Raw genomic sequence first — 13739 nt, forward strand, 5'->3', positions numbered from 1 at the left:
GTGTAACAAGTAACTAGTACGAGGAATAGCGCTAAACGTAATTTCCTGGACGGGCTTATTGATCCTCTACATGTGGCTTCCGTCGTTCGATACATATTTATGTATTAAAAAAAGGGCAATTAATTACATCAGCACCGTGTTATATTAATCGATATAATTTGACAAACCTGGGACAGTTACATGTTATATTCAATAAAATAACTTTGAATAGTCTGCAATAGGAAGCTGGACAGTGCAAATAATTAGGCCCATTCATGTTATGCATGCAAGGGCTTGACTAAGGCATATCTAAATCACCTCTCATTTCTCAAAATGCGATAGAATTCCCTATCAGATAGACTGATACACTTGATTATCGATAGAGGACATCATGCATGTAATCCGAGACACCATAAACTAATTATATCGGGGATAATGATCACCATTAAAGACAGCTGTTCCGAGCCTTAATTGCGTTATCAAAAATCGACAATATCTATAAAGCTGATCACTAATAATGATTTCCGCAAGTGTTGTGGGGTGGTTTTAGACATGTTTACGATCAGTTTTGGTGAGATCTTCGTTGCAGTCTGAAATCAGTGTGTTCAGGGGTTTTCAAGATTTAAAAAAAAAACATTGATAATAATGATGATAATAATACTAATAACACTAATGTACATGAATGAATAAAAAAAAATGTAAATGAAGAGAAAAAAATGCTGTGGACACACGGAGAGTCGAACCCGTGACCAGCAGATCGGAAGTCCAGCATTCTAACCATTGACCCACAGAGGCTTTCATGTTAGAGTGGAGATTTTCTTCGCCTGTAATAACCAGGCTTATTTCACATAAGCTTCAGATCATCATGATGTTGAATTCGTGGAGTTTTTTGTGTGGTTGCCACTTTGATGAAGGCCCTTTGCCAAAAATGAGTTATAGTTGTTTTTAATCAAACGTTGCCTTGGCTAGTTCCCACTCTTTTGTGGAAATTCATGTTTTAATTACACTGTGCCAGCTTATATACGGTGAGGAATCTGTAAGCACTTCCGCACCTATTCGCCTCCATGTGCCTGCTCATGTTGCCTTAACGTACCGGCCTTGCAGCGGGACATCATGACACTTTGCCAGGATTGAATATTGCCTCTCGTCATGCCTGTCTGCAGTTGTGATATGCGCCAAATATTAACCTTTATTTCTGAGCATCACGGAGCCTCCCGGCCTATGTTCTGATAAGTTGGACTGTCATAAATCCCAGAGCATTGACATCTTAATCAATAAACCAGTCGTATTAGTATACTCACAATATCACATGTTGTATAGATCATAAGCCAACTGGGAGAAACTTCGTCCTGAGTTGAGCAGGGATGCCAGTATGGCGTAAAATCGATAATGGGAAATTAATGTTACCCCGAGGTCCATTGCCAGACACTTTGTGATTGGAGGACTACCAGTTTGGTCACAAATCTATCTTGAACTACCTCCAGTTTCGGCCTACGGTGCGTTTAAGTCGCACGTGTCCTACTGTAAACTGCACAATTAGGTGCCTTTTTTAATTCCGCGCTTCGCGAATTCTTAACATTGAGACGTCTGTACAAGTGAGATTCGTTGTTTGTAATGCTTGAAGGTTTTTTATAACGTACATGCTACATGTACGTGGTCACTTCATGAAGATACGACGTTTCGAAATGTGCATCAGGTACATTTTGATACGTGTTCCGCGCCGTACATATCGATGCAATTGCCTTTAAACAGTCCCGTTGCTTTTATACACTAAGTAATTCAGCTGAGCAAAGATTCCTCATGAAACGAACACTCATCGTACCGCTGAAAGGAAAGGACGACATCAATCTTTGTCCGCGATTCTGAGCTGACAAAGGCGCCGAGCTGCCCATCTGAATGTCGAAAGCCATCAAAGAGTGATGAACATCCGAAATTAAGGTAGGATGATTTCTTGCCAGACTCCCCTCTGATTGATTTCCCCTGTGAGTTACATCAATCGATTAATTGATAGGGTGTTAGATACATGACGAGTTTCATCTATGCAAGATGGGATGGGTTACTAGGCTGGACAGCCTGAACGACAGACAATTTACCGATCGCAAGAAAACGCCGCAACATTATGCATTGGCACAAGATGACGGCTAATTACTATTAACAGACTGCACCAAACGGTACAGTCTTTTTCTTTTTGCCTTAGTCTACAGTATTTCAACATGCCACATACAGTGTTCAACTTCAACCTATTGTTTCGAAAGATTTTTTTCATAATTATTTGAACTGACTGACACGTGTTTCTTTCCGACTTCTTCAAACGTGAATGAATGTTTCATGTATAGTAAACTTAATCAAACAGGTCTTTCGGGTTTTTTTTCTTTTTATCTATGAAGTTTTAACTAATGGGAGTATTTATTGATCTTTTTATTCGTACCCGTAGAGTAAACTTGAACAACAGGTGGAATTTCGTGCAGCGTGCGTATATACATGTTGGTGCGATGTGAAATGTACAATAGGGTACAAAGATTACACTATATTATTGTAATGAGATAGCGGTAATAGACGCACATGTAGAACTGCAACGAATGTCTTCACCCCCACTGTACCCGCCAGCCGCTTAACGAAGTATTGAGGAAGACGTCACCACAGTTGAGGTGTTACTACAGGAAGTACGTTCAGTCTCGACTAGACTAGGACCAACTAATTAAAATGTATATGTATATCAGCATCACCACAGCCTCTGAAATCACCACACTGCCTTGACTGAGGAGAGGCATAATCACAGCATGTCAGTCCCTGTCGCCCGAAGTGATGAAATGCCATCACAGTACCGCCTTTGATTACTTCCGCTGGAGACAGAAAAGGTCAAGAGTACGACATAAATCAAAGTAGTTTCCGTTTTATTTTTTTAATTGGTGATTTTGACTGGTGTAAGAATTTGTCGATTGGTTTTGTTGATGGACAACACAACGACGCAATAACTGCGAGCAGTAGGCGTCAATGCATGTGAAGGACGAGAGAACAAACAGCAGCCGACAAAACCACGCTCCTGTGAAGATATCCGTATACATCAGCATCAACTCAGCCTCTGAAATCACCACACTACCTTGACTAAAGAGGCTAAATTCCAACCTGTCAGTCCCCGTCACCCAAAGTGATGAAATTGCGTCACAGCGCCTTTGGTGTCTCCAACACAATTTCCCAATACAATATCAGAAAAGATCAAGGATAAGACATAAATCCAATTAAAGTAGCTTCCTAAGGCGACAAGGAGAATTCGATTATGTATTCAGGTGATCAGTGTGGTAGTTGGATTTTCTCGCGCGGGTTTTCTGCTGCTGGTGATGAGGTGCTAAAAATAACTGTTCACTTGCATACACTGTATAAGAAGCTGTAACTGTTGGATTTCCTTATTGGATTTGAGATGGAAGAGGTTTGTCGATTTCACAGATCGTTGGGGGATTTCTTAGGAGCCATTATTTGATCGTTTGGTCCTATGGATAAAACAAATGATGGATGCGCTAAATGTAATTTACAAATGACCTTTTAAGCCATTCACAACAGAATGGGTGGAAAGGTTAGAACATTTTGAGAAAGAAACAAGTAAAAGCTGGACTTTCTTCATGTAGTCTTTACCTTTGTCGATTGAAGCAGAAGGTTAATTCAGCAGGTGAAATTCGTCAGTGCAACACCGTATACCCCGAATTTTACATCATTACCTTGAAAAGTACAAAATGCGAAATTGGAATCTCACTAATCATGGCACGATTCTTGATAGTAGCGCTAGTATGGTAAAGCCTGGAGCGGTTGTAAGTTAATTCCGCGCTATCAGGTAACCACACAATGCTCTGGTTTATTGAAGAATTGTTCTGATAAACAGATTTGAAAACGGTTACTAAACATGCAATCCCGATCATGACTTGGAATCTCGCTTATTCAGTGGGAATGGAACACGATTTTCAGTTCTCAAATCTCAAAATGAAAGCTTATCACGCCTTAGCCATAACACTAATAATCGTTTAAATCGCCACAAATTGTATAAGCATTTTTTATCGATTCCTAGGAAGGTTTACTCAACAGAGCTAGCTCCCGAGTGGATGCGCGATGTGGATTAGCTAGCGTCGGTAATTTCATCATCTAAGTCAATTTCGTTTCTCCCACCTGGCTACAGTACATAGCTTCAGATTAATTTTGTTCGTGACGTTCGTGGAGGTACGTGCGTTTTATAAGCAAAGCAGCCTGTTGCCACTTCAATTGTTCCAAAACCCTCCCCATAATTCGTGGAGCCCATCGAAGACGGAAAAGCTGACTACAATTGATTGGACCATGACAGGAGACGGAGTTCGCTGCCTTCCAAACACGTGTAGTGCATAATCTTGTGAGCCTAACATCGTACACTTTCTCTGACTTCTATTCTCAGGATAATGAGGCGGGCATGTCGCCAAAAATACTGGTATTATTTACAGCAAATGGTTGTATATCATGAAAGTGGGTGGGATGATACGTTGTTCAGCCAACGCTTTTTTAAACTGGTACAATAAAAAGGCCACCTGTTTCTTTCAGCAGGTCCAGTGATGTTAAGAGGCATACCAAGTTATACAATTACCCAAATAGGATCTTCCCCTCTACTACATGTAGCACAGTCAATGTGCCCCTGTACCACCGAATCAATGGGATCAATTGATTAAAAGGGTGAAGATGATTGCACGAATACATTTTAGGATATTTCGTACATTACTGATTTCGTTCGTCTGCCACTCTTTGTCTCCTTGCTTATAAGACTAACCCCATTTCGTCACGAGATCGGTGCGGATGATCGCCTTCCTTAGACTGCAGCCAACCCATTGACGCACGTTTTTAGCAAGAATGCCTATCTACGTCATCCCTAGATCCAGCCAAATTACTTTTATATATAGGCAGGACTTAGATTAAGACACCACGCTGCTCTCTGAGTATTGTTTTGCTGTGATTAATTACCATGATTGCGAACAAAAATGTGACTGATTAATGGTTGTTATCCCCAGTAGGCGACATAGCATGCATAGAATTTTGTATGAATCACTACTTATTTTACACATGTATCATGAGAATAATCACAGTATCTCGCGCACTTTTCAAGTCTATAACACTTTGACAATAGGCTCTCCAGATTTGTTTAGCTAGGGAAGCTGCCTACACCGAGCTAAACCGATCTTTCCGACCGGTACCAACCACAAGACGCATTTGTCAGAATTCCGTCCCGGGACAAATGAGCATCCAAGGCATTATCTTATTGTCTCATTATCCTGGTCATCCATGCAGTGGATACATCTTGTATAAAGGATGGGATTATATTGTCCACCCAAGTTCGCCTGCTAGGAGTAATACATGAATATGAGACTTTTTTGAATGATACTGTCTGTTGTCTCAATGCGGAGAAAGGCAATTAAAACAATCCGGAAAGAGACAATAAACCCCAGGCCAGTGTATGTGATCCCTGATTGCAGCCCCTTAAATGATATTTTCCACATAGAAAAAAAACAAATCGAACCTCTGCTGGATCAGTGTACTTCATAGGTTGTCTCGCAATAAATTGGGCTTTGGCCCCGGCGCCGGAAACTCCCTCGACCTACGGACTCGTGGGTTTCCTGGCCTACGGCCTACGACTAAGCAGTAAGTGTGATTTGCTGAGACGGAAATCCTACGAAGATAATTTTGCTTTTAGAACATTGTTGATTACTTGCCGTTCTTATCGGATGGCAACGTTTTACTATACATGGATACATGTTTACCGAGAAATGACGTTTATGCGATTACACTGGGACCTGACTATACATGTCATATAAGAAAAACTCCTAACAAGAGTTTCGTCCGAACTTGATTTTATTTAGTCCATTGTCCACCAAAACCTTCTTTTTGGAGACTCGGCGCCTCAGGTCATTCAAATTTTCCATCAAACGAATAAGATCGTTTCAAGACGGCAGCAGTACCCTCTAGGCTATAGGATGCAATCACCTGCACGGCAGATAGAACAAAAATCCAGTTTTTCAATGAGAGAAGGGCGTTTCATTCAAACGAACAGCATCATAACCACTCCAAATTAGATTACAATAACTGACAGAAAACATATCGGAACTTGAACTTGTCATATTTTAAACCAATCTCATATTGGTAAAGCAAGAACATTGAACCTCCAATGATAATTTGATAGGATTCAATAAAATTCTGAAAATTGGGATATTGACATTTTGATGCTTACAATAATGTTTATCAATGACATACAATACCATGATATTTGGATTTTATACTTCTCACATCGATACAATTTAATCCATTTAAACGACTTCGCATATTGACGATGTTTTGTTTGACCTTTAAAATGCTCCACTACTGCGATTACTACTTAAAGCTGACGGCTTCGTCTCGATTAACATTTTAATACATTTCATACTTAAAATTTGAAAAAAAAATCATAACATCAATTTCAAAATACGAAATTTATTAGAATGTTGTTCCGAGACCAACCTGATAATACCTTGAAGATATCAGAGACTATCGTCCAGTTACTTTAAAGCTACATATAGTTTGGTCAACCTTTCTATAGAACCAGATGCAGACGTTCCCTGCCAAATCATTAAATCTAAGAGAGAAGCAATCATCCCAATGAATAGAGAAATGGCTAGCTATTAACATTAAGACCTTCTACAATGGAGTCGGAGTGAATCTATATCCAGTGACAGCGAACTCGAACACAAGATTAGATGAAGACTTGACGCGCTGGCGATACGGCGCTATCGCTATTGACAGAAAAAACTCTTTAGCCAGCTCCGTAAGTCCCAACTATCTAGTAGAATTTGATCATATCTTGTACGAATTGGAATTGGATTTCTTATATAGTTACCACTGGTGTTAGAAGATCAACTGATGGAACAAGTTGTATCAGAAACGATCCCTTCAGAAACCACGTACTATAAGTTACTTTCTCTTCAGCGTTTGGAATTGTAAGATGCATGTTAGAAAGTCATCTTTTAGCAACTTTTGGCACCTAAACGTCCAAGAGAGGTATGTTTATTTTAACGAAATGGCCAAGTCATAATCAGAAGGCCGGGTTAAGATCACTTTTATCACATCAACGATCCTCATCGACCTCTTCCACACAAACTGCGCACTGCAAACCCTCCTTGAACAGCAAGTCAAAGGGCAAGGCTGTGGAGGCTTACAAGTGTCGTTCGAAGTGGTGCAACAACCCTTGATGAGGATTGCAACAGCAGGCCAAGAGAGGCAGCTTTTTGCGATGTACCTCAGACAGTGTAATGAACCTATAGAAAGGCCGAGGAAGTTTTTCAAATAGACGCGAAAAAGATTTTTCAGTGCACGCTGTATATATAATGTACCTTACAATGTACAAAAAGATACACGCATTCACAACGTCAGATACTAAGTCTTATCTCCCAAAATGACAGCTATACCATGTTTTGAGTGAAAGCGTTATAGCATTGTACAAGTTAGTAGTGCATACTCTTGTGTACTGATTTCATATATGTTCCAGTTAGTTTGTATTGTACAGGTATGTACACATGTGTACATGTAAATTTAATAAAAACGTGGCTGCATTATATTCTAGGGGCTGCCACATATTCACATGGCATTGTCCGTTTTGTTTTCGCATGACAAACATTTTGACTTGTTTTTTGTCGCACTGCACATTGCCCTTCAAAGTTCTCGATGCATGGGAAGAATGCAATGTATGAATTTTATAATCATAACGATTTTCATTGGTGGACATCTTCAGATTGTGTACTGCTGTTGCATCCAATCTATGATTAATCCATAATTAATTTTAACACTGTGTTTCCTAATCAACTTTAAAGGTCAGCGCTTGTAACAAGTTAGATATAACCTTTACACCAACCCACACACATGTATACTTTAAGCAATATTTCAATTACTTATCCAGGGTAACTGCAAATAGCAAATTTAGTCAAACCCAGCGGGTGATATCCTTTGTATAAAAAAACCAACAGAGCGTGAGTTTAAATCGGTATATCGTACAGACAATAAAGTGATGCAATGAGTGCCAACTTGATTAAGTGTTTCAGTATTTTTTTTTGTACGATTGTGATTTTGTTGAAAGTAAATTACAGCTAAGTCGTTAATTAGGTACTAAGTATGTTATTAGTCGGATTATTGTACGTATCTTTAGTTATGGCGTCATAGAATATTTGCCATGGGCTTTCAAAAAGTACCCATGCATTTCCATTAGGAAAAATAGTTGAGCATTACCACTCGTCCTTTTTCTTAGCGTTTGAAAACAGCCTCAGCCGTACTACATAAAGGGCAAAATGTCATCAGGATCGCTCAAGGGCCGCAATGAGTACATCCACTTGAATACTGAAACGATTGGATTCCTTTATCATGCATATCACGTATGCAGATCGAATGCTCCTGCATTCCTCGTTTGAGGACAGTCTACGAATTCCGACCAAGAAGGTTTGTACATAGTGCTGCTGAAGAGTCAAGAATGGCATTCCTTTAGTGTTACACCTGTTTATCGCTATACATGGTCAACAAATCATCACGAATGTCATGCTCGGCTTTTCTGCCGGGGCATATCACGTGAGCAAAGCGAACCCTGGTGAACGATCCCCATCATGGTATCATTAAAAAGCTTCCAGCCAAAGGTATAGTTGATCAGTAAAATTACAGGCCGCGTAAAGCGTAGACAACATATCGGAGGCATGTTACAGCGAACGATCAACATCGCCAGGCCGGTGTGCAATTGTCAACACTTGTCATTTAAGTAAAAAAGTCTCAAGCATGATCCTGCTTGTTCTAATTTCAGGTGAAGAAATATACCAATTTAAAATGATTCATTTCCATATGCAATAAATGGCAATTATTTCTGAAACAAAACGATGTGCCAGTGGCGTCAACACTAACTAATATAATAGGACAAGATGTAATGATGATCAACTGGCTCCGATTCATTCTTTGCCTGGTTGATACATGAGAGAGAACCGCACCTATGAACAAGACGCCAAGGCCAGCGGATTTTTAAAGTTTATTCAGTGTTAAAAAGAATGCAAGTGAAACTGGGTTTCATTGTATGTTCTCATGAGAATAATCTAGATCTGCAAAAAAATAAAAATAAAAAATACTTTTTTTATCGTGAGAACCGAAAGAAATTTGTAATGCGCTAAAAACTATTCCCGATTTTTTTTAGCAATTTTCACAAATCACATAAATAAAGAGGGGCGAAGTTTATGCTGTTCACAGTATATGAAGCGTAATGGATGAAGCTTTCATATCATAAGACGATGGACGGAGTCTGCGTAGGTGATGAAGTAAGTGTAAAATAAGATGATTTCAAATGTCACATTGGTGATTAATATCACGTTTCAGATCTATAATTTTATTACGTTTCTTTAGTTTCAAAACGTCCTAAACAACTGACTAACATCGCTTACCTCTTCTTCTCTACTCTTCACAGACAATCCCGACCAACTTTTTCCTAAATCTCCACATTATCATTTCCAAACGAATAAATGAGGCAATGTACACAAAGCACGAAGAGTGTATCCTAACACATAAATCCCCGAGAATCCTTCGGGTAGCTATTAGCAGAAAGCCTCCGCAGCAGAAATCGCGGCTAAGAGAGAGAGTAACTGGCTCAGTCTTGCCGAACCCAAGCTTTATTCCACCCGAGCTGCTTCGGAAACCTAATGATACGGAGGCGCAATTTGGCAATGCAGTCTGGGTGATTCTGACATATCAATCAATAGAATATCAGTGCATTGATCTGCGTAACCACTGCTCGGAGAACTGCGATCCGAAAACCTAATTTCTGTTCAAATCTTCATTCTTGAGTGGTAAGCGCCTGATTACACAAATGGGCATACAGTGCTAGTAGACAAGTCATATAATCTCTTATCGAAATTGTTTTTCTTCTGCAACTCAGAAAAAAAGATTGTTTTAGCTATGGGAGCTGAAGGCCGCAAGGGATTGATAGATCGAAGGTATTTTCACTGATTCTATCAGCGGGAAAGTGGTGAGTAGTGGTAATTACTTTTGGTTCATACCCTGGTCCTTCATGTACTTGGTGTGATTGATAATACTAAAAATCATTCTCATATGCCCTTTTTTTCTTTCCGCCTCCCCTCGGCTCCCATTTTTGTTCTTTTTTACGTCCCCCCTCATCGATCCATCGTCTTCAGCACTGTATCATTTTGCGACTGGCCTTTGATAATGGTGTGTCCTTGCTCTATGCTGGCATAGAACGATATTGGATACTGGTTTATCGATCAAATGATGGTGTGATCATGTCGCTATTAAGCTATACCAAAATGGCTCGGGCGCAATATCGTCCTTGGTTCTCACAGATAATGACCCGATGAACCCATGCAACGACGCAGCCTGCGGGTGACTTAGGTGTGGTCAAAGAATGGTACAAAGGAAATATATTGTCTTTAATCATTACAACTTGGTTTCTTTACCGGGCACTAAGCAGCGACCACAATTCATTACAACTAGATTTCGTTACTGCGTACTGGGCATTGGACGCTCTGGTTACTTGCCATTCTCGACGTGCTTGCCTCAATCAGTCTTGCCTCTCTTTACTTGCTAATATCGCCAATCGCCACAGGGCATTGGGCACTCTCATTATGCTTGGCTCGGTCTCTCGACACACCCATCACCCGCATGTCCCCTCTCGCCACATTTTGGATTGGAAAACTCCTTTATTTGCGGCAGATCATGGCCAATTTAACTTAGAGAATACATCGTGAACTGTACTACTCTACATGTATGTACGTCAGTTGACGCTGGCCCAAGAAATTATCACAACCAAAGGGTTCGCCGAGCTGCAGTATATTCGAAGTGAGCGGCACCAGCACAATACACTGTCATATACGGCATGATATGGAGATCAATATAATCCATCATGTCCTCTTCCAACAATCATAACAAGTTGTTCGAAGACAAAGAGAAGAAACTTCAAGGTTATGTCGAAAAAACGTCATAAACGACACAGGACATGGCTGAAACGCGGATCCCAAAACAAGAATCGATCGACATGCCCGTGGTTGTAATAAGGTTGCTAAGGGCGAACGCGGTGGAGTCTTCCTTTTCTAAATGCTTTTAAATATTTTGTTCGACCTCGTAGTTTTTTTACGAGACCAGCCAAAAAAGAACCCATGCGACCTGAAATTAGGGAAAATGCGTTTATGGGTCGTTTCTACAGTAAGCGAGAGTAGCGCAGTAACAAAGTCTACTTACTCTTCAAAGTGCAGTCGTTGATATGCGCCAATGGATTAATAAAACCACCAAGAAGACTGTCCAAAGCAAATCAAGTCAGAAGTGCATCGTTAATGCAGATATTGCACGCGACCTATCTGGAAAAAGCATCGTGCTAGGCCGAGTTAGCGTGCATAATTTAAACAAAGTGCTTCTTTATCGTCGAATGGGTGCTGAAAAAGTGTAAAAGACAAATCCCTGCCAAAAGTAATTACCCGGTATCGATGTTGTTATCCATCATGCAATAAAATGAACTACACAGTCCTGAACCATTTGACTTGTCGATGTGCAGGCCAACGCCATGTAGAATTTTCGAAAATACATTATGAGCTTTAAGGTTCAAATAAAACTTCTTTGTCTGACACCAAGACCTCAAAAATCTATTTACCAATATTTTAATATTATTGAAAAATAAGTTTAACTTATTCATTCAAACGCGGGTCTTCGCTACTTTCCCTATATCATTTGTTTACTTGGCATGTTTGGTCACATCTTTCCAATATCGATTCCTTGCCAATCATGTGAGCGGGCGTAATAAGTCAACAGGCCGCCCGTCCCCAAAGCGTGGAGAGATTTACTTTCGCTCTGGCTCAGCCAATAACGGGGTGCTGCTGAAGAAGACTCGAGTTTGCAATCTCACCAGATCAATACTGCAGCGCCAAATTGGCCATGAATGAATTTATTTATGCCAAAATTGGATGTTCGTCGTTTTGGCTGCAACAATCCTTTCATCAAGATATCTGTTGCCAGAGGTCGGTTACTATCGACCCTAAACTGTTAGAGGCCGTGGCGAGTAGCAGAGTTTCCATGTGTGGCTTATGTACCACATAAAGGTAGTCCAGTAGAAACTCTTCATTCTTTTTTGCAGCGTCCCAAAACAATGAGGGGTGGAAACACCAGAAAGTCTAAAGTATGAAAATGGAAATCTGTTTGAGACTCCAACGAGTCCTTAACCATATACCAACCATACACATACACTCCAGCATCATCAAAACTACTACAAATGCCAAGGTTGTCAAAATGCTTGTGGATAGATTACGGTTCTGTTTAAGCCTTGTGACCATCATCATGATGACCAGGCACACTCAGGACGGCTGGTACGCTTATAACAACAATAAGATAGCTGATTACGGGGCCATTGTATGATACAGAGAAGGGCAATCTGGGAATCCATGTCCGCCGCTGGTTTCAGTGAAGCTTTTATGCGTTATAGGCCAGTCAGCCAGACTGATGAGGTCGTGTCTTCCCATAATCCCGGGTATCGCAAGTGTCACCAACGATAATTAGAGATGTTCGAAGACTGACTACAGCACAGCAAGGACTTAGAAAATCATACGTAACAAAAGTGCATCATGATCTATTTGACGGGAGAATCTGAAACCTCAATGTTCCCTGCAACCATGAGAGCAGTCTCTAAAGAATTTCGCCCTCTTTCAATCCTCACAGCGCATTCCGCTCAACTCATTTGAATATTCTGTTCAATATTACACTGATGAAAGCGATAGCGTCGCCGTGCTCTATCATTTCTTCGTCACCACTGCACAGGTCTGATAACGTCTTCCCATCACTGGGTTGACAATATTAATAATACATATAAAGTCATCAATGGAGGGGAATGGGACGGCAGTGAGAAGCGGGAGTCTTAAATAAGAAAGGTTTGTTCAGGTGTTACATGTAAATGCAATGTACAGAGAAGATAGCTAACAGTTTAGAAAGTGTTATTCGCCACTCGATAAAACAATTGATATGACGAAAAAGTTAAAATGTATCCCTTTAAGCTGGATACTTACAATTATATTCGATTGATTTTGCTAAACTCTTGCCAAGTAGAAAAAATACAATGCGTTGATTGAAGGAATTATTTTAAACGTTTCAACAAAATAGTTTACCATTAAGTTTATTTTAATGGACTCTGTTGTATCTTCCCAATAATAAAGGCCAGTGCTAACAATACTAGTTTCGGAACATTACCCTGAGAAGAGGAGGAGCGGGTGGGGGCTGGAAATGGCCCATTGCATGAAAGTAGCCTCGACGTCTCCAAGCTCATTACAATCGCATTTTCGCGCAGCCTATTACTAGCAGAGAGTAAAACCCCTCCTGAGAATCCCCAGTGAACATTAGTAATACAATCATAGGATTTTTATCTGCCTATATTGTCAATAATCTGTCATGGCCGAGAATCGATAAACCAAATTGAATCTCTCAGCCACTTCCGACAGGGACGTTTTATCTGAGATGGGAGAATGTGACGCTTCCCCCGGCGGTTCATTCATTTCTGATTTTGATTACAAAAGGTGACGAACGGGAGAATTTGGCCTTAATTCGCCGCAGATTTGGGCTCAGGGCGAAATGGAGGGGAATTAGACTATTTTATCAATTTTTCCAATGGGAAGCTACAGGCATGAAATGGGTGTAATTGTCCCCAAGTGGTACTGGACATGGTGGGGATGAAGAGAGGAACGGGTGTAGCCACCGGGAACTGATGCTAAGTGTCT

The 13739-nt window shown here is 40.4% G+C and overlaps 1 protein-coding gene across 1 annotated transcript in view; it reads right to left on the bottom strand.

Moving 5' to 3' along the window:
- Positions 1–9591, bottom strand: part of LOC135492405 (uncharacterized) — a 72434-nt gene extending 62843 nt beyond the window's left edge. The window contains exon 1 of the mRNA XM_064778872.1: positions 9420–9591. The gene's annotated coding sequence lies outside the window, so the exon portion shown is untranslated. The remainder of the gene's footprint in view (positions 1–9419) is intronic.
- Between the last annotated feature and the right edge of the window lie 4148 nt (positions 9592–13739).

Source organism: Lineus longissimus, chromosome 8 (assembly GCF_910592395.1).
Source record: "Lineus longissimus chromosome 8, tnLinLong1.2, whole genome shotgun sequence".
Lineage (NCBI taxonomy): Eukaryota > Metazoa > Nemertea > Pilidiophora > Heteronemertea > Lineidae > Lineus > Lineus longissimus.